Source organism: Schistocerca nitens, chromosome 5 (genome assembly GCF_023898315.1).
Source record: "Schistocerca nitens isolate TAMUIC-IGC-003100 chromosome 5, iqSchNite1.1, whole genome shotgun sequence".
NCBI lineage: Eukaryota > Metazoa > Arthropoda > Insecta > Orthoptera > Acrididae > Schistocerca > Schistocerca nitens.
The window spans coordinates 198,480,311-198,503,595 of NC_064618.1; the positions used below are offsets into that span (position 1 = coordinate 198,480,311).

The following is a 23,285-nucleotide window of genomic DNA, read 5'->3' on the forward strand; positions in this document are numbered from 1 at the left end:
ATTAGAAGAACGTTGTACGAAGTGTGTAAGTGTATAAGTCTAAAAGGAGAAAAATAAAAAAGGTTTACGCCAAACACGTAAGCAGTTTTTATTTTTGCATGGACATTTCAAACGCCCCTCATAGAGAGAGAGAGAAAGAAAGAGAAAGAAAGACAATGCACCACGATGGAATTATCCGAATGGAACGGAAATCGGTGTATATGTTGTAAATGCACAGAAAAACGAATGATTAGAGCTGAATGATTTATTCAAGAGAAAGACCTCCACAAATTGAGGTAGGCAAGCAATTATTTGGCTCGGCATTGATTGATAAGAGTTGTTAGATGTCCTCCTGAAGGATATCGTGCCAAAGTCTGTCCAATTGACGCTTACATCGTCAAAAACTAGAGATGATTGGAGGGCCCTGTCGACAATGCTCCAAACGTTATCAGTTGGCGAGAGGACCTGCGACTTTGCTGTCCAAGAAGTGATTTGGCATCACGAAGAGAAGTAATAGAAACCCTCTTCGTGTGCGGGCAGGCGTTCTTCGTGAAATGTAAGACAAAAAACGAAGGACGAGAAAACAGGACATAGAAAATCGTCAACGTACCGCTGTGCTCTGGTAGTGCCATGGATGACAACCAAGAGTGATGCTCTGGGGTGCCATTTCTTTTCATAGCACGACTTTTTTACTGTCATCCACGCCACTCTTACAGCACAGCGGTATGTCGACGATATTCTACGCCTTATATTCTTAACGTTCATGACAGGGCATCCCGAGCTTACATGAGAAAACCATCACTCCTGGTTGCCGGGCTGAATGGTGGGCGAGAGACAGGTTGGTTCCCCACTGCTGTATGGGGCGTCTGCAGACGTGGCTTTGCTGGGCTCAGCTTGCAACAGGACTCATCACTGAAGACAATTGTGCTTCAGCTAATGAGATTCCAGGGTGAAGACGTGTCTGAAGACCCTCCAGGCAGCCATGAGACACCAACCTGACTGTCACTTGCCACATGGCCCGACAACCAGTCCGTGCTAATTCACTTCATAGGACGACCCCTTGATTTGTCATCCGCGGCATCCTTACAGCACTCTCTGTTTTGTTGTCCTCCATGACAAGCCATCCTAGACTTCCATCTCAGCAACTAATGCCCGATAGCACACGGCGATAGGCTCTACTTGTTGCCGTACCTTACATTGACCAGCACGTTCACCGGACTGCTCACCAATTGAGAGCATTTGGAGGATTACGGCCAGGGACCTCCGACCAGATCGGAATTTTGAAGATCCAATGCGTCTATTGGACAGACGTTCGTGCCGTATCCGTAAGGACAACATCCAGCAACTCTGTCAATCAAAGCCAAGCCTAATAACTTCTTGCATTAGAGCTAGCGGTGGACCACCGTATTATTGACTTGCTCAGTTCGTGAATCTCTTTCTCTTGAATAAATCAGTGATTCTGAAACTGTAAACATTTATTTTTTCTGTACAAGTACAACACATCTATCGATTTCCGACCATTCGGATGATCCCCCCGTAGTGCGTCGGTCTTCTTTTTATAATTATTAGAGTGCATTTTCAGGAGGTACACCTACAGCTTGTAAGTATTTGAAAAATATTAGGAGTAATTCGTCGAGCTGCTGATGAAATTCTTTTTTTAACAACCAGTTTCGGTAGACAGACCATGAGTAGATTCGTGTATACCAACGTCAAATAGTATATAAGTAGCCTTACAAGATTAAACTATTACAAATATGTTAAGTGGTGCAAATGCAAACGACAGTACACACGTAATGAAATGTCGAACCCACTCATAAACGCATGTACAGCATCGTATTAGGCGAATACAAATTCAGTGACGTCGGATAATCAAACTATGAATTTGTCACCGAAAATAAAAACATGGCACATAAATTGGTTTAACGAATTATATGAAATGTAGATTAAAACTGAAGAAACTGCAAAAAGGTGGGAATTTGAGGACATGGGACCTGGATAAACTGAAAGAACCAGAAGTTGTAGAGAGCTTCAGAGAGCATTAGGGAACGATTGACAAGAATCGGGGAAAGAAATACAGTAGAAGAAGAATGGGTAGCTTTGAGAGGCGAAATAGCGAAGGTAGCAGAGGATGAAGCAGGTAAAAAGACGAGCGCTAATAGAAATCCTTAGGTAACAGAAGAAATATTGAATTTAACTGATGAAAGGAGAAAATATAAAAATGCAGTAAATGAAGCTGGCAAAAATGAATACAAACGTCTCAAAAAAAATGGTTCAAATGGCTCTGAGCACTATGGGCTCAACTGCTGAGGTCATTAGTCCCCTAGAACTTAGAACTAGTTAAACCTAACTAACCTAAGGACATCACACACATCCATGCCCGAGGCAGGATTCGAACCTGCCACCGTAGCGGTCTCGCGGTTCCAGACTGCAGCGCCAGAGCCGCGCGGCCACTTCGGCCGGCGTCTCAAAAATGAGAGCAACAGGAAGTGCAAAATGGCTAATCAGGGATGACCAGAGGACAAATGTAAGGATGTACAGGCTTATCTCACTAGGGGTACCATAGATACTGCCTTTGGAGAAAAGAGAACCACTTGCATGAATATCAAGAGCTCAGATGGAAACCCAGTTCTAAGCAAAGAAGGGAAGGCAGAAAGGTAGAAGGAGTATATAGAGGGTCCATAAAAGAGCGATCTTCTCAAGGACAATATTATAGAAATGGAATAGAATGTAGATGAAGATGAAATGGGAGATACGATACTGCGTGAAGAGTTTGACAGAGCACTGAAAGACCTAAGTCGAAACAAGGCCCCGGGAGTAGACAACATTCCATCAGAACCTCTGACAGCCTTGGGAGAGTCAGTCCTGACAAAACTCTACTATCTGGTGAGCAAGATGTATCAGACAGGCGAAATTCCCTCAGACTTCTCGAAGAATATAATAATTCCAATCCCAAAGCAAGCAGGTGTTGACAGATGTGAAAATTACCGAACTATCAGTTTAATAAACCACTGCTGCAAAATACTAACACGAATTCTTTACAGACGAATGGAAAAACTGGTAGAAGCCGCCCTCGGGGAAGATCATTTTGGATTCCGTAGAAATGTTGGAACACGTGAAGCAATACTGACTCCACGACGTATCTTAGAAAATAGATTAAGGAAAGGCAAACCTACGTTTCTAGCATTTGTAGATTTAGAGAAAGCTTTTGACAATGTTGACTGAAATACTCTCTTTCAAATTCTGAAGGTGGCAGGGTTAAAATACAGGGAGCGAAAGGCTATTTAAAATTTGTACAGAAACCAGATGGCAGTTATAAGAGTCGAGGGACATGAAAGGGAAGCAGTGGTTGGGAAGGGAGTAAGACAGGGTTGTAGCCTCTCCTCGATGTTATTCAATCTGTATATTGAGCAGGCAGTAAAGGAAACAAAAGAAAAATTCGGAGTAGGAATTAAATTCACGAGAAGAAATAAAAGCTTTGAGATTCGCCGATGACATTGTATTTCCGGCAGACAGCAAAGGACTTGGAAGAGCAGTTGAGCGGAATAAACAGTGTCTTGAAAGGAGGATATAAGATGAACATCAAAAAAGCAAAACGAGGATAATGGAATGTAGTTGAATTAAGTCGGGTGATGTTGAGGGTATTAGATTGGGAAATGAGACATTTAAAGTAGTAAAGGAGTTTTGCTATTTGTGGAGCAAAGTAACTGATGATTGTCGAAGTAGAGAGAATATAAAATGTAGACTGGCAATGGCAAGGAAAGCGTTTCTGAGGAAGAGAAATTTGTTAACATCGAGTATAGATTTGAGTGTCAGGAAGTCGTTTCTGAAAGTATTTGAATGGAGTGTAGCCAAGTACGGAAGTGAAACGTGGACGATAAACAGTTTGGACAAGAAGAGAATAGAAGCTTTCGAAATGTGGTGCTACAGAAGAACGCTGAAGATTAGATGGGTAGATCACATAACTAATGAGGAGGTATTGAATAGAATTGGGGAGGAGTTTGTGGCACAAGTTGACAAGAAGAAGGAATCGGTTAGTAGGACTTGTTATGAGGCATCAAGGGATCACCAATTTAGTACTGGAGGGCAGCGTGGAGGGTAAATATCGTAGAGGGAGACCAAGAGATGAATACACTGAGCAGATTCAGAAGGATGTAGGCTGCAGTAGGTACTGTGAGATGAAGAAGCTTGCACAGGATAGAGTAGCATGTAGAGCTGCATCAAACCAGTCTCTGGACTGAAGACCACAACAGCAACAACAACAACAACGAATTATAAACAAATCACTTAATAAGAAATAAATGTTTCGTACTTATTCATAGTTACTTGTTGTCACTTCCTAGTTTCAATTACACCGTCAGTATACAAACTGCCCTAGGCAGCGCACATTTTCATGTTATATGAGCAGCTGGTGTTACCTCTATCAACTGATTCATACCACATACAGCAGATTGCACAGCTGATCATTTGCTTGTATAACCAAAGATGGTCACACATGTCTTAGTACATCGATATGATTACGTTCTTAAGAAAACAGAAACTTTGTGTCGTAAGGTACGATAAGTTGTCATGACAGGTATTCTGTATGTGGCACCTAACAACAACTTACATCTCTTACAATCACGGTAGTGGTTACAGAAACAAAATTCGTAAAAGTAACAACTTACGTACAGACATGGACGCTAGTGCGAAACAAGCTAGCCGGCGGCGGTGGACGAGCGCTTCTAGGCGCTACAGTCTGGAACCGCGCGGCCGCTACGGTCGCAGGTTCGAATCCTGCCTCGGGCATGGATGTGTGTGGTGTCCTTAGGTTAGTTACGTTTAAGTAGTTCTAAGTTCTAGGGGACTGATGACATCAGACGTTAAGTCCCATAGTGCTCAGAGCCATTTGAACCATTTTTTTGAAACAAGCTAAAGCCACATTACACATTTGTACTGGTTCCGTTGTACAATGCCTTTTAAGGAACAGGCCGTACAGATACGTAGATTGTATGCCTAACCGAATTGTCCAAATACAGTACAGTATAAAAGATGTAACATGCTCTATGTCATAGAAAGCAGTTCGATCAACGTCTCAAATTGCACACTAAAGCTGCAGTTCAGTCTAATGTGATCAATTACACTGTCCAGTCACATTACTGTGAACATCTTTTCAGCACGGACGTGCAGGAAGAGAGTCAGTGAGCTTCTGGAAGGTACCGACAGGGGTCTGGAGCCATACCGGCTCCTACGGCGTGGCCAGCTGCGCTAGGATTGTCTGTCGAGGATACTTGGCACGTGGCACGAACAGCCCAGTTGAGGGGATCCCACAGATTCTCGATTTATTTTAAATATCGCGAGTTTGGTTGGCAGGTGACCACGGTAAATTCATCCCGGTGCTCTTCGAATCGCTCACGTACGCTGCAAGCGGTGTGACATGTTACATTGTCCTGCTGATAAATGCCATTGTGCGGAGGAAAAACAGACTGCATGTAGGGTTGGACATGGTCCCCGAGGATAGGTCCATTCTTGTAATGGAATTCCACGAAAACATTCTCCAAACCCTGATCTTCCCTTCCCCGGTATGGACACTTCCGACGATTTGTGTGTTGGCTTTCAGTCGTTCCACACCTTGCACACCAACGGCCATCTGTCATCTAGAAAGGCCATCTGTCGCCACATAATTGATGCCCACTTGCTGTATTTGTGTGCAAATTCCAGCCTTCGTCGCCGTTGAGCAGCATTCACTATGGGTACATAAATCAGACACCTGCTGTGGAGGCCCATACGCAGCTACATTCACTGGACGCTCTTTGAGGATACACTGTTGGAACGCCCTTAGGTTCAACGCCGTAGCCGTCATTCACCCCTGACATCTTTGGCTCGTAGTGAAGCACAGTCGCCCTGGCGATAGTTTTCGATAGCGCCTTTTTGTTGTGCACGGTAGACTTGAACCACGGCGGCACGCAAACAGTTTACAAACTGTTTACAAAATGGTTCGAATCGCTCTGAGCACTATGGGACTTAACTTCTGAGGTCATCAGTCCCCTAGAACTTAGAACTACTTAAACGTAACTAACCTAATGACATCACAAACATCCATACCCCAGGCAGCATTCGAACCTGCGACCGTAGCGGTCGCTCGGTTCCAGACTGTAGCGCCTAGAACCGCTCGGCCACCCTGACGGCCAACGGTTTACAAACTTATCCGTTTGGAAAATGCTTCCACCCTTGGTCCGAAAGGCAATGATCATGCCCTTTGGAGGCCATATATATCGCTCCCATTTCCGCATTACGACAACGCCTGCATTGAAACTTCCTGGCAGATTAAAATTGCGTGCCGGACCGAGACTCGCCCGCGATAGGCAAAGGCCCCGAGTTCAAGTGCTCTACCATCTGAGCTACCCAAGCACGACTCACGACCCGTCCTCACAGCTTAATACCGCTATCACCTCATCTCCTACCTTCCAAACTTCACAGAAGCTCTCTGCTAACCATGTAGAACTAGCACTCCTGCAAGAAAGGATATTGTTGAGACGTGGCTTAGCCACAGCCGGGGGGATATTTCCAGAATGAGATTTTCACTCTGCTGCGGAGTGTGTGCTGATATGAAACTTCCTGTCAGATGAAAACTGTGTGCCGGACCGAGACTATAACTCAGGACCTTTGCCTTTCGCGGGAAAGTGCTCCACCAACCCCCGCGCTGTTTCCCGCGTACTCCCCCCATCCCCCCCCCCCCTCCCTGACACGCTTTATGTACACTCCACTGCTAGCACTGCACTCTGTGTAATTATTGCACGTAGACGTCGAACGTAGGAGGAGGTCACATTGATCCAACTCGACCGCGTGAAGTATTACAGGATAACGGAGACTTATGCAGTATTAAAAGCCATATTGTATAAAGTAGGCCTATATAGCTAAATGCTGTATATTACGACACATTTAACTTGAACCTTATGTAGACATCTTTAGCATGAGATTGAGTCCTATGAACAGAACGTCAGATACCATGGCGACATATCCCTGCTCTTCCTGCAGTTGGTTTCAAATGATTAAAAACAATACGGCAGCTATTTTACAGATGTTTTAAATTAAATAAAAAGAAAGATGTAATATGCTTGAAACATCTCTCTGAATATACAGTGTGGGAGAAATAGTTGCGTAATGTGATATTAACGTAAAATTAAGATCAGGCTTATTGATATTGTATTGGAACAATTAGATGGTTATGCTCTGAAATATTAAATGAAGAACCTATTTTCCAGACCAGTCGGAATTTTTCCCCAGATGTGTGCAAATTTCCAGTACTTCCAAAATATCCACATGGGGGGCCTTTGTCAGCTCGCTTCAACAATTGTAAACAGTCCAATACATTACCGCGTTGGTATTGTATTACCTTATCCAACTGAGCGAAAATAGACACTCCACTTTAGATGTTAGCAAAACATAAAAAAATTTTCACGGAACAGATAAAGGAGAAACAATTGATATGGTTGGTTGGTTGGTTGGTTTGTGGGATTAAAGGGACCAGACTGCTACGGTCATCGGTCCCAAACAATTGATATGTTGGAAGTTGTTAAGATATACGAACATATGATAAAGCACCTAACATATATATTAAATTATCAGACAGGCTTCTGAAATAGGTGGTTTTTCGACAATTTTAGTCGTATTTTCAGTTCTATGTGAATTGTTTTCATCGTCACGAAGCCTGACGGTGTTTCCTGTGCACTAGTGTGTTTCCGTGTTTACTGTTTGCCAATATTGTAAACACTTTTAACACTACACAACTTTGTATGGCATAGAATTTTTAGCCAAAGATATAGAATGTTTCTTACTGAGGCAGCGAGGAACAGATGTTGTTCCACTTTATGGTCTGTGTAGTGGTAACACGTAGAAACCACTTTTAAGAACGGCATATAACAAAAAAAATTAAAAATGATTTAATAATCATCAAAGTATTTACACAACAGCAACTAAAAACTGGTTCTAGTAGTGATGATTACAAGTACACTCAAGTTCAGAAAAGAAACAGAACACCTTGAACGACTGTAGACAGGACGTTCATATTCATGTACGTTAGTATGTTCTGTACAAATGATTACAATATCGCGGCGCAACAGCACCTGGCGGTAAAATGTGCCTGCTGCTCTCGTTATCACCATAAACCGATGGTAATGGATCAGTGTGACTTGAGTAGACGTGCAGGAGCGGCATCACAATGACTTCATTCGCACGAGACATACAGTATCAACTCAAGGCTTTATGGAAGGTGGTGCTAATGGGTACAACCACAAACCACAGTTGTTGCGTGTTCAGGGCACTCCGACCAATATGACCTTCGTGAATGGCATCCTGCGACCCATACCCTTTCTGCACAATAATCCAGACGCCACTTTTCAGCAAGACAATGCACGACCACATGTTTCTGTGCCTTCTTGGCGTCACAGGATGTCAGCCTTTTGCCCTGGCCCACCATATCACCAGGCTTGCTGCCAATCGAAAATGTGTGGAATATGGTGAAATAACGGGTACAGCGCGGTGATCCATTACCAGCCACCACAATGAAATTTGGAACCAGGAAATTGCAGCATAGATAGCTATGCCACAAGTAGCCATTCACTCCTTAAATGCGTCGATGCCATCACGCATGGAACTAGTTATCCATGACGCACCCTGTTTCTACTAGGCAGCAGGACACATGCTGAACCGAGGCGACTAAATTGCTAATCATATCTGCAGAATATACTTAACTGCATGTCCTGTGAATATGTGAAGAGCCTATGTCTTGCTGTCTAAGGTGTACTGTTATTTTCCAAATATAAGTGCTTCTATAACACGTAGATTCTTGTTTGAAAATGCATATACCATGATCTATATTTCTTCAGCAACAATTACCTTACATCAGGCAACTTCAGGAAAGCTAAGTAAATATAAAATGTTCAAGAACTTTCGCCTGCGATAATTCTTCTAAATTGATTTGGTTTGTGTACCAAAATATGGGACGGATACCTCTAAACAGTATGGTTCAAATGGTTCAAATGGCTGTGAGCACTATGGGACTTAACATCGGAGGTCACAAGTCCCCTAGAACTTAGAACTACTTAAACCTAACTAACCTAAGGACATCACACACATCCATGCCCGAGGCAGGATTCGAACCTGCGACCGTAGCAGTCGCGCGATTCCGGACTGAAGCGCCTAGAACCACTCGGCAACCGCGGCCGGCCTAAACAGTATGTATGTTGCTGTTGTGTCCGTGGGACTCTATTTTGTTCACCTTTGCTGTCAATAGCAATACGGGGTGCGATGACAGTTACAAGTTGCTAGGCCTGGTGGAAGGGACTGAGTACATAATATTTTGAATAGGATTCCGTGTCCGGAAACTCATCCAACGGCGCTATACAGCGTAAAATTGTAGGCGCCAGCGCCTGCAGATGTATGTATATACAGGCTGATTCCGTGATGATATTACAGATCTTCTGGGATGACGGAGAAGGGCAACTGTATCAATTTTAGGTTTGGGTCCCAGTACCGGAAACGAAAGAATCGAAAGCTAAAAGCGAAACCCGTTTTGATACCTCTGACACTGGAATACTGTTACTGTTGTTGCGAAGATTCTAAGCTAGGCAACTTTGGGTGGTAGTATGGACAAAAACAAGAAATAATGCCCAGCAAACGTGGGGTGTAAAATGCATACCTTAAAAATTATGAGCAATTGTTAAATAGAGCGAAGATAAGCAAATGCTCATAGCTCCTCGGTAAGCCTTTTAGAGCCCGTGTTTACTGAAAATGATTTCCTTGTTGTGGTCGATGCTACCACCTCTAAAAAGTGCTTGCTCTACAAGCTTAGCAACAACAGTACCAGTACGTGTATTCCACTATCAGAGTATCAGAACGGTTTTGACTGATAACTTTCGACACTTTCGTTTTCGGTACAGTAGCCCTTATCGTCGAAAAAAGTCTGTAACATCACTACGGAATCGCCCTGTATACACAGGGTGGTCGGAAATTCCCGTTATAAATTTCTAGGACACGTAGAGGGTAGTGAGTACATAACATTTTGAATAGAAACCTATATCTGGAAACGTATCGTTTACGTTCTACGACAGTTTCAATGCAGATGATTATCTAATTCACACCCACGTGAGGAATGTACTTGGGCGTGTCCCGGTACAATTGTTGCAATCCATTTTAAAAGAATACAGACTCGTTCCGTTATTACTTACGCATTTGCATTACAACATTCACCTTATGGTTTACATTAGTCAAAACAAGAACCCAGCATCTACGGGACCACCGCAACGTACCGATGCATTACAACAGCAGATCGATGTGGCGACCAACAACGTTGTAACATTGCCCCTCTGACGCATGTTCTGGTACACCCTTTCCATCCCACCTGGTGTCTCTTCAATGTCTTGTGCAGCGACCAGAACTCGTGCCAGCAGATCTTCCTCTGTCTCTACCGGTGTCCCATAAATTAGGCTCTCCATACGACCCCCACAAGAAGAAGTCCATAGGGGTTAAATCCGGCGATCGTGTCGGCTACGTGGTTGGACCACCACGGCCTATCCATCTTTCACCATGCCGTCTATTGAGATGTCTCCGGAGAGCCAGTGAAAAGTGAGGTGCTGCTCCAGCATACTGAAACCACATTTTATGACGGGTATTCAATGGCACAGCTTCCCAGAACGGGTCCAGTACGTGTCGTAGGAAGTCTAAGTATGCGGGACCCGTGATCGTGGATGGAAGGAGGTATGGTCCAATCACATGACCGTCCAGAATACCTCCCCACACCCTTAATTCCAAACCTGTCTTGAAATCCCTGAACATGCTTGGCATGAGGGTTTTCGTCAGCCCAGACATGGCTATTTCGAGCATTCAGAACACAATCCCTTGTAAACCTACATTCATGTGTCAAGAGAACTCGACGTGGAAACAGGGGTGCGTCGATGCAACGGTGCAGGAACCATGTGCAGAAGGCGACGCGTTGTGGAAAGTCTGCTGGACTCATAGCGTGTACCCTCTATAAGTGGTACGGATGTAATCGTTGCTCATGCGGGACGTCAAAGACGGTACTGTGACTAGCAGCCATGGCACGAGCAATTGTTAGCGAACTCGTCGACGGTTTATCTTAAATGCTACGCCGTATACCTTCTTCATATTCGGGAGTGCGGCGACGCCATGGAGCACCACAGTCCTGCCTCCTCACGGTGGAGGTATCCGTTTCTCGTAGCAGTTGTGTAACTTGGGCAAACAGTTTGTGCGAAGGAGTGTGACGGTGTGGAAAGTGTTCGTGATACAGCCGACTAGCAGCTCTTCCGTTACCTCCGGCTTCGCCATACACAAGGAGCATGTCGGTGTATTCCGCAAATGTGTACTGCACCATGTTTCCTCTATCGGAGATGCACAGGGATTGACTCGGTCTCACAGCAAAACGGACAATAAGTGACATCTGGGGATCGTTTGACGTAGTACACGTCATCGTGTCTACCCTGTTGCATACCAGGACAGGGAACTCTGAGACGTTTCTCTTGCCCTAAGCAGACGTTGAATTGAAGCTGTCGTAGAACGGAAACAATACGATTCCGGACATGGGATCCTATTCAAAATGTTCTGTACTCACTACCCTCTACATTCCTAGAAGTTTGTAACGGGAATTTACGACCACCCTGTATATACATTTACAGGCGCTGGCACCTATAATGTGACGCTCTGTAGCGGCGTTGGATGACGTTTCTAGACATTGACTCCTCTTCAAACTATTATGTACTCAGTCCCCTTTACAGGTCCTAAAAATCCGTAATGCGAATTTCGAACACCCTGTATAACGTGAGTAATGTGACGCTGCGCGGGCTTCTTGAAGCAGTTTAAATTATACATTCACCGTGTGTTGTCAGGCATTCACCGAAAATTCTTTTTGTATTTAATTATTTTTGACTGCATATGATTAATTATCTAATGGTATGCAGGTTCGGAAAAATATTTTTCGTCGTAATCTTTACCGGAAGTCATCGTAACATACGCTCTGAAAGCCAAGTTAAAACAAATGACAATCGCCGCGGGAGTTGCGAAGGCTTCAAGCTTCATTTTTCAGTGGCCGGCCATCGACCAAATGAATATTTTATCCGATGACGTGAAAAATCCCGAGTCGCGCGAAGAACAGTCTTTAGCGCTGTTGAGATTTCTGCGACGTAAGTGCAATAAAAGATAAACGTATAGTTAGTCGTTTTTCAAAAACAAATTTTACAATAAGAAAGTAATCCAATTTGTTGTATAACATACCATATATCGTACTCTACTAGTCATCGTCTAGGCGGGAAAGTTCTTGGCGGCACAATACAAACTTTGTATCACTACACAGTGTCTCCCACTGCCCAAAGTCATTTACTAGGGAACCGCTGTGAGAAGAAGGCGACTGCTGCTGCCATCTCTGTATTCGCTGATTTTGCAATGACGATGTGCGAGTTTCTTGATTTTACGCGAATACACACTAAAATGATTACATATCCACTTGGACGACAAACTGAATCGTGAAGTTTTTTCCTAACAAGTACGAATAAACTCTGAGCAGCATATGAAGCTATGTCCAGGTGGGATTGATATTTTCAGCTTTCCACTACCGCCAGTGTTCACTCATATTTGTTCGCAACGCTTTTTAGAAAAGGAACTGCAGAAACGAATCTACACGACGTCCCACGCCGAGACCACGGCACAATAATAGTTGCGGATTGTCAGTTCCTTCTTTCCCGTCGACAAGAGTTCCGTAGCTGCACGGATAACACGTGCATCACAGTTTGCAAGCGAAATGACGCAGTGACTGGAAATGTATTCCAGAGTTAAAGTACGTGGGATAATGCGATTCCTGTCGACAAAGTATTTAAATTGAGTAGAGATTCACCGTGGAATTCTGGCGATATATGCATCAAACACAAAGTCGGCTCCTGCTGTAGTGAAATAGTGTCAACAATTCGACCAGGGCTGCACAGACGTGTGTCCAGATCTTGCTTCATGCCATTTCCATCTTTCTGGCAGTCTGAAGAAACGTCTGGGGGGAAAGAAGTTTACCATATTCACGCAGCGGTTCCTGAATGACTCTCACACCTGCCTCCGGTCATCCAGATTAATTTTTTCCTTGATATACCTAAGTCGCTCCAGAAAAATCCTGGGATGGTTCCTTTGAAACGGCATAGCCATTTTCATCCACATCTTTGACACAATCCGAGCTTGTGCTCCATCTGTAATGACCTCGATGTCGACGGGACTTAAACCCAGTCTTCTTTTCTTCCTTCCGAATGACTCCGTGACCAAGGAGAGGATTTCTGTAGTCAATGAACTGAAAGAAAAACGTTCTGCTAGTTGTTTACAGCGACCGGGTGTCGTGTACGAGGTGACTTCAAAAGTATGTTACGCATTATTAATATTACGGCAGGTAAAGTAACTTTTCTTCGCTGCTGTACTATACTTCGAAATCACAGACATACATGACACTATGTGTCATCACAGTCGCAAATTCTCTGTAAACAGAAATCAGAACGTTCTACCACTTGTTCAGTTCCTTGACTATAGATCTTCTGTCTTTGGTCATGGAGACATTCGAGAAACGTTGTGAGAACGTAATCATCGATGGAAAATCTGTGACTGCTGCGAATCAGTAGTTCGATTGCCTGGACATTGTCCTCTCTGGTCAACGCCGATGGCCTCCCTAAATGTAAAGCAGCAAGAGCATAAGTCTGCTGGCCTTGGTGGACACGACGCGCCATTGAAACGAGGCATGGCGAGTCAACGAAATATGCTCTTCAAAATTGCCGTGGATGCATTTATAGTGTACTGTGCCACACCGTTATTTTCAAAATAAACACTCTCCATATTTACCCTTCATCTTATAAAAACTGCATTGACATTGTCAGTGCTGGACCAGCCTGCACAAAAAAAGAAAAATAGTTCCATGGCCGAGGCAGGATTCGAAGCTGCGACCGTAGCAGCCGCGTGGTTCCGGACTGAAGCCCTTTTTTTTAATATCATTTTGTTCGCTTTTGTTCGTTGCATCTGCTCGGGGCGGACGTCGTAAGACATCCGTTTAAGTTCGTTGTTGATCGATTAGCTCATTTTTTTTTTTATTACAGAGGCCTGCTAACCCTCTGACCGAACACGCTGAGCTACCGTGCCTTTTTTTTTTTTTAATGCGAACCGCCAGGCGACGGGCGCGCATCGCACGTTTAAGGAGACGCGGCCGGCCACACAGGCGGCCACGACACTACCAGGTCTCCGAAGCGGGACAAACGCCGCGCGCTCCAGTATACGTAGCCGACCCTCAGCCAGACGTGGCCCGGGAACGGAATCCATGGACCGCAGTGTGCGTTCGAAACGTCGATGTTCATGTGTCCTGCAGTTCACATGTCGACGCGCGACTTGCTGCGTTCTTCATCGACCCACGAGCCGAGTGATCCACCGTCCTGGGTGAAGCGCCTAGAATCGCTCGGCCACAGCGGCGGGCTGCACAAAAAACTTACATTTTCACCTGCCGTAGCTATGTCACACCACCCAGTCACGTGTGCAAAGCGAAGAGCTGTTTCATGAACCAAGCAAGTCTTTTCAGAGGCCCAAACTCGATTGATCTCTCATAAACGGTACTCCAGTTGATCGTCTTCAAAGATTAATTGTATAGCCGACACCGAATTTTTTCCGTAGTCACAAGCTTTTATCATCGATCTACTGCACCACCAGGATTTTATACAGGTCGAATTGAAAATCCGAATGTACCATGTCGATCACTGTGTCACGGTGCATCAGTAGGTAGTATGCGTGTTGACCTGCTTATCGTCTCGTACCCCTGATGATTGTCTCTCGCACGATGGCGATGTTTTTAGGTATTCTCACTTCTTACAGTTCTTCGTAAGGATATACCTTGATGTTCTGACTGTTGTAGCCCTTCATAAGATCCTGTTATGACAGTGCAACTAAAATAGCGACTGTGTTGCTACGACAGATCCACCATTTAGGAAAAGGGTGTCGTACTCGAACATACGATTCTCTATCGCCCATTGTTCCATTGCTACTGAAATAGCGCAGGTCACAGAGCGAATGGTGTATACTCAGACTACTTTCCCCAATAGACAGCAGTATCTTTTTTTCTTTTTTTTTCATTACTCTTCGGACTAGTCTGATGCGGTCAGCCACGAATTTGTCTGCTCTGGCTAAAGTCTTCATCTCACAGCAGAACCTCCACCCCACTTCTTTAATCAATTTGTTGGATGTAGTCAAATCTCTGTCTACCCCTAAAACACCTTTTACCGTTCTCGTGGCCAGAAATGACCTCTTTGCCTGTTAAGCACAATTTACGTGTCCTTCTTGTTTCGTCCGCCGGCCGCAGTGGTCGTGCGGTTCTAGGCGCTGCAGTCCGGAACCGCGGGACTGCTACGGTCGCAGGTTCGAATCCTGCCTCGGGCATGGATGTGTGTGATGTCCTTAGGTAAGTTAGGTGTAAGTAGTTCTAAGTTCTAGGGGACTGATGACCTATGATGTTAAGTCCCATAGTGCTCAGAGCCATTTGTTTCGTCCACCATGGACCATTTTGCTTTCTAGGTAGCAGAATTTCTTATCTTCGTCTACTTCTTGATCCCCACTTTTGACGTTAGGTTTCTCGAAGTTCTCATTTCTGTTGCATTTCATACCTTTGTCTTTCCCGATTTAATCTCAGATTGGGAAAGTTTTACAAAGTTGGAAATATAGCGCGTACTTCAATGCGAGATTCTTTTAATACTTTCTGTAACGAAATTCTGTCTCGAAATCTGGCAGAAAACTAAAGAGATTCTGGTCATACATAAAGGACACCAGTCGCAAGAAGCAATCAATACCTTCACTGCGCGATAACAACGGTGAAGTCACGGATGACAGTGCCATTAAAGCAGAGTTATTAAACACGGTTTTCCGAAACTCCTTCATCAAAGAAGACGAAGTAAATATTCCTGAATTCCAATCAAGAACAACTGCCAACATGAGAAACATAGAAGTAGATATCCTCGGTGTAACAAAGCAGCTTAAATCACTTAATAAAGGCAAGGCCTCCGGTCCAGATTGTATACCAGTCAGGTTCCTCTCAGAGTATGGTGATAAAATAGCTCCATATTTAGCAGTTATATACAACCACTCGCTCACAGAGAGATCTGCACCTAAAGACTGGATAATTGATCAAGTCACACCAATACCCAAAAATGGAAGTAAGGGTAATCCGTTGAATTACACGCCAATATCACTAACGTTGATTTGCAGTAGGGTTTTAGAACGTATAGCGCATTCGAAAATTATGAAGTACCTCGAAGAAAACGATTTAGGGTCACATAGTCAGCACGGATTCAGAAAATATCGTTCTTGTGAAACACAACTAGCTCTTTATACTCATGAAGCAATAAGTGACAGGGGATGTCAAATTGATTCCATATTTTTATATTTTTAGACTTCGAGAAGACTTTCTATACCGTTCTTCACAAGCGTATTCTAACCAAGCTGCGTGCCTACGGAGTATCGCCTCAGTTGTGCGAATGGATTCGTGATTTCCTTTCAGAAAGGTCACAGTTCATAGGAATAGACGGAAAGTCATCGAGTAAAACGGAAGTAATATCCAGCGTTCACCAAGGAAGTGATATAGGCCCTTTATTGTTCCTGATCTATATTAAAGACATAGGAGACAATCTGAGTAGCCATCTTAGATTGTTTGCAGATGATGGTGTCATTTACCGTCTTGTAAAGTCATCAGATGACCAAAACTAAGGAAGTGTTATAGGCCCTTTATTGTTCCGGATCTATATTAAAGACATAGGAGACAATCTGGAGACCCGTCTTGTAAAGTCATCAGATGACCAAAACTAATTGAAAAATGATTTAGATAAGACTCTGTATGGTGCGAAAAGTGGCAACTGACCCTGAATAAAGAAATGTGTGAAGTTATTCACATGAGCACTAAAAGAAATCCGCTAAATTTTTATTTCGTGATAAGTAGCAGACATCTAAAGGCTATAAACTCAGCTAAGTACTTAGGGATTACAATTACAAATAGCCTAAATTGGGACGATCACATGGATAATGTTGTGGGTAGAGCAAACCAAAGACTGCAATTCATTGGCAGTACACTTAGAAGGTTCAACAGGTCTACTGAAGAGACTTCTTACACCACCCCTGTCCGACCTATTCTGGAGTATTGCTGTGCGGTGTGGGATCCGCATCAGGTGGGACTGACGGATGACATCGAAAAAGTACAAAGAAGGGCAGCTCGTTTTGTATTATCGCGAAATAGGGGAGCTAGTGTTACAGACATGATATATGAATTGGAGTGGCAATCATTAAAACAAAGGTGTTTTTCGTTGCGACGGTATCTTCTCATGAAATTTTAATCACCAGTTTCTCCTCCGATTGCGCAAACATTCTGTTGGCACCCACCTACTGTGGTGTGCGTACTGTACGCCCTTCGGTACACACACCATCAGATTGCCTTGTCGCTCTAACGAAGTAGGCGAGTGTCAGCAATATGTCTCGTGGTCTTATCGTGGCGTGTTTATCTTCTGCCGTTAGGTCAGACAATAGAAATGCCACTTGCACGCTTAGAGTAGCAGATTGACGGTGACCAACTTTAAACAGAACTTGATTAATTTTCACACACATTTATTAAAATAATAAAAAGCATAGACATTACGTAACTTGATTCTGGATGCTATTTACAATTGACAATCTGAAGTTCCTTTGGTCTTGGTACGTTAATCTTATTCTCACATATCTCTGAAACTTGACAAAGTGTCTATACATTTATCTTCATGGCTATGCACAGGAATATGATAATCTTATTAGGTGCAGACTGAAACAGGACTATAGACTGGTACAGACTAATGTAGACTGGTACAGACTGGTGCAGACAAATGCAGACGTACAGACTGGTGCAGACAAATGCAGACTGACTAATCGGAGGTCTGTACACTCGTTATAATACTTCGCGCGTTCAGGTATCACTGCGCGAGTGTGATCCGCAAGGAGGAAAGGTTCTACTTTAGCAGCAATCTCATTGGCTGCTTTACATATTAATACTCGGATCATCGGAAGCAGAATTTGGTCCGTCTCTAAGTCAGCGCCGGCCGAAGTGGCCGTGCGGTTAAAGGCGCTGCAGTCTGGAACCGCATGACTGCTGCGGTCGCAGGTTCGAATCCTGCCTCGGGAATGGATGTTTGTGATGTCCTTAGGTTAGTTAGGTTTAACTAGTTCTAAGTTCTAGGGGACTAATGACCTCAGCAGTTGAGTCCCATAGTGCTCAGAGCCATTTTTTCTAAGTCAGCGCCATCTCGTAGTGCAGAGACGGACGAGCGCGGCGCCTGTGCTGTTGTGCTTAGGGGGGCGCTCTCTAGTGGGAAAGTTGTGTACACGCTGACTATGCGGAACTATGTACACAACACCTACATAGGAAGAAATAACCATCACGATAAAATAAGAGAAATCAGGGCTAGCACAGAAAAATGTAAGTGCTCGATTTTCCCACGTGCCGTTCGAGAGTGGAATGGTAGAGAGACAACATGAAGGTGGTTCATTGAACCGTCTGCAGGCACTTTATTGTGAATAGCAGAGTAATCACGTAGATGTAGATGTGATGTTCTGTACTCATTAGACTGTTCACTCAATCCAACAGATCCTGTGAATCTTCCTCGCATTCACTGAGGATAGCAATATCATCAGCGAATCTTATCGCTTCTATCCAGTCACCCAGAATTTTAATCCCACACTTGAATATTTCTTTTCTTTCAGTCGTTGCTTCCTCGATGTATAGATTGCACAGTAGTGGCGAAAGCTACATCCCTGACTTACGCCGTTTTTAAACTGGCCACTTCGTTATTTGTCGTTAATTCTTATTATTCCTTCTTCGTTCATTTTATATTGTCGACCACTTTTTCTAGTCCGAAGATTGCAATGAGTGTGTCTTGAGTTTTCTTCAACGCTGCCTCCGTTACCAAGCGCTATGTGAGCACTTCCTCTCTGGTGCCTTTACTTTCCTACAGCTAAGCTGATCGTCATGAAACTGATCCTCTATTTTTCTCTCCATTCTTCTGTATATTATTCTTGTCAGCAGCTTGGATGCACGAACTACCAAGCTGCTACGGTACTGCAATGCTGTATTCCGAAGTACGATGCAAAGTTCCTTCGGACCTGTATTTGTGTCTGAAGGAACAGCCACTGCGTCGAGTACGGAAGTTATGAAATACATGAAAGGTATTCGCGTTTGCGAATATGGATGATGAACAGCTGTATAATGGAATGACGACAAAGAAATGTTCTGCCGAACCGGGACTCGAACCCGGACTTTATCCTTATCTCGAGCGGTCGCCTTCCCTTTTTTTATCACATTTTGTTCGTGATAATTCGTTCTATTTGTTCGGGGCGGATGCTTGTTCAAGTTCATCGTCGTTCCACGAACACAGTTTTTTTTATTGTCTGATCCTTCTGTCATCTACGCGTGTCCGAAGGAACACTTCTAAACAACATGGTCACCGCAATATCGTATTTATCAGCCGACATCGGCCAAGAGACTTTCTATTAAAATATTTCCCTCGTACAGGAATGTACATAATGAATGTATGAGTACAGGTTGCACTACATATGGTTGACGAAATATGAAAATTTGTTTCTGGCAGAGAGTTATGCACCGATAGCCTAATGGTGCAGTCTGCCTTCGGCAGTGTTGAGGCGAACGCGTCTTGTTTGCGTCTCGCCTGTTTTGCTGCTTGCGAGCGAGAGCCCGTTTGTTTACTTCCGCGTAACAGCTTGTCTTCGTATCCCTATTCATCGACCATCAAGGGCCGACCGGAGTGGCCGAGCGGTTCTAGGCGCTACAGTCTGGAACCGCGCGACCGCTACGGTCGCAGTTTCGAATCCTGCCTCGGGCATGGATGTGTGTGATGTCGTTAGGTTCGTTAGGTTTAAGTAGTTCTAAGTTCTAGGGGACTGATGACCTCAGAAGTTAAGTCCCATAGTGCTCAGAGCCATTTGTACCATTTGACCATCAAGGCGTTTCCTTATCGCCAAGAGACGATTAAGCTATGTTTTCCTTTGGGTCATGCAAAGCCAGAAGTCGATGAAGTCGAACGGTTTATACGAGGCGAAATGCGTCTCTCACAGATAAATCGTTTCGGAATTCATTTTTCGATCATTAGTTGCATCAAGATGGAGAATGAAGAGCTCAGGACGTCAAGTTCCGCTTTCATAAGACGGCTGTCGTGGTTGCTCATACTGGTTTTCGCCTCCAGCCGTTGAGGTTTTTCGAACTCTCGTTTGGTTTGCCGTTGGGCGGTGTGGCAGCTGCCTTTCAGCCATACGAAATGTTGTCAATCACGTTTCTGAAACGTGGAAGACGTTCGAAACCTACACTGTCCGTCAGACTAAAACTGAAATGAGGAAATACGCGCCTTCTTACTTGTGAGACGCCCGCTAAACCCTCTGGGCAGAACAGGTGATTAGGATTGTGGAAAGGGCCAGATAAGATGTCGGTCAGTTTCACTTCAAAACTGTAATTTATTGTAATTTAATAGCACCCTTAAACCAAAATGGCACATAGCCGAACCTTTGCAACTACGAGTTTCAAAATCCAATTCTTTGACTGCTGAAGGCCTCCAAACAAGTAATCTTAAAAAGCAACAAGATAAATTTCAAGTGACCGAAGACAAGCAGTTAAAATTGCACATAAAATACTCCAGGCGGAAAGCCTCAAGGCAAAAGTGGATAGAACAAACATATACAAGGAGAAATACAAACGGCTGAAGGCCACAATTAAATTTCAAAATTTTAAAAAATATTACCATAATCTTTTAAGGCAGAAGGCCGCAATGTTTTCGCTTAAGGGGGAAATTTGAGAATAAGGCTTTAAGTGGCTGAAGGCCCACAGTTGATTTTCCAAAAATTCAAAACTACCTTAATCTTTAAGTTTTCAATGGCCGAACCCACACTAAATGAAAAAGCAACGCAACGACAGTAACTACATTTAAGAACAATGATTTAAGGGGCTGAAGGCCTACAATTGATTTACATAAACTGATTAACATAAAACACAACAATTTTTTTTTCTTTTAAAGCATTGGCTATAATAGATTACCAACAGACCATTAAACACCAATGAAAAGGACAGTATAGACAACGGCACCCAGTCGCCTCCAGGGGAGGGGGGGGGGGGGCTGCCCTCGAAACATTAACGTTCACGTAGGTGAAACAGGTGGTGGGCCCAACTACACTCGATCCGTCGGTAACCCAACCAAGAGACAGTCACGGACCGACCGATCAAACGACTTGCTTGCCACCAATCGGTACATAAAAACTGAACGACCAAACTGTTATTGATGTGATTATCCACAATAAAATATGTATTAAGCTGTCAAAATTACACACCATGTTGGACAGCGACAACAGGTGAGGAAGGAACGCTGCCTGAAATTACGTTAGTGATGGAACACTAACAGCTACAAGGCAGAAAATTCCGCTGGAATACTTGAATTTGAAATAAGATAATATAGTTAACTTCATCAAAAGGAACACTGCCTGAATTTACATCAGTGGCCGGGGCAGGTAACCAGAACACTAACGGCCACAAGGCAGAAAATTCCGCTGGTGCACTTTAATTGTAGTGAACCAATATATTTAATTCCACCGCACGGCGGCTCGATTTCACATTACAAATACTCGGTGTTGCTCACAGGAAAAGCTGCTCGTAGCGATCAGACAGCTCCAACACTGTGCAGGGACCGCCACTGGACCCAGCCGACTGCACCGCACGGAAATGTCTTCCCTGGTCCGCACCAACCGACCAACTGCCCTCAAATACTGGCAACATGTAAAATAGTGGTCAGTGAAAATAACGCTAATTACACACACAACCTGACAAACACTTGTACGAAGACCTGAACGATACCCAACAGTAACCAGCACGCACGAGGACAAATCGGGAGTCGATGCACACACACATACACACACACGGCCGACTCATGAACGATAGGAGAGCCAAAACGCGTTGTCCTGTAGGACGACCGACCGACGATCTACCAAGATCGTGGCCAGACTCAAGTGATGCGTGGCGGCAATGGTCGGGCGAGCTATGTCGACACAGACATCACTGCTCGAACACGACTGCACTAGTGCCGCATTGCAACTCCCCGACTGGCAGATCTGGACTGCGCTCCAGAGGCGTTCCAACTGACTGGCAGCCCGAACCCTCAACCCGAATTCGTTTACGACAGACAACGAACGGGAAGTACTATCAGTCGAGCAAAGATACTGCGAGAGGCGATATATTGACACGCGCTGCTAGCGGCGCTCACGGTCAGTCAAAGCAGCTACTCAGTGACACCAGTAATTTAAATTAACGTAGTGAGGTGGAAGTACGTTAAAGACAGGGTGTAAAATACATGATGGCGGGAACATGAGCCACGCACGGCTCAACTTGGTTACTGGCGGCTGTCATCATGTACAACGGCCACCTGCGCACTTGCTCAGATTGTGTTGAGGAATGACATGTCCATTTAGAATGTCTCCGACTCAAACTGGCATAGATGCCGATCGGAGACGTCTCTCTCCCTGCGGCACCCTTGTGTTATCTCTGTTGTAATCGTCCGCAGTGGGGCTGCCTGCTGCGCCTACTCTGAAGAGTCATCACTGGCGTCGACTTCTCTCGACGACGTGATGGATGTTCTGCCTGTCTCTCCTACACTGCCGCAGATAGCACAACAAGCCGTCTGTCCCGATCCCATGGCTGTTGATTACCGATCTCTACAACTGAGAAGACAGTCGTCCGTCATCCAACACAGAACAGTAAGATAGGAAGCGAAAGTCGCTGAGGGACTGGAAGTGTCATGACCCATTTGATGACTACCTCCATTGGATATGTGCACGGGACGACGACCCTCTTTCTGATGATGTGCTGTCTGCGATGCTCTGACGCTGCACGACACGACGTCTGTGCCAACCACTGCCTCTGGCCAGCATCCACATGTGGACGCCGACCTTCTGCCGCTTGAATCTGGTGCCGTTGGTCCCCTTTCTGTGTCTGACGCACTGCATGTGAGTGCCTCTGAAAGTGTTCCACTGAACTGGCTCTCTCAGGATCGAGTCTCCTGGGCGGACGACGTCGATGCTGAGATGGACGTTCTGGATGTTTACAGTGCGATAGAACCCCCTTGGTGGAGTCGACTCCCTCCCTGTCACAGTGATGTTCCCTTCCCTGGGGAGCTAGCGGGAGCTCTTCGTGCTTCCTCCATCTTTTCATTGTCCACTCAACTTCCGATGGCAGCTTTTCAAACTTATCTTATATC

General features: G+C 44.6%; 1 non-coding gene across 1 annotated transcript; it reads right to left on the reverse strand.

Annotated features, from left to right (window-relative positions):
* Positions 1-14,266: 14,266 nt before the first annotated feature.
* Positions 14,267-14,421, reverse strand: LOC126261362 (5.8S ribosomal RNA). Its single transcript, XR_007546683.1, has one exon. It is a non-coding gene; the product is annotated as a 5.8S ribosomal RNA (ribosomal RNA).
* Positions 14,422-23,285: the final 8,864 nt, after the last annotated feature.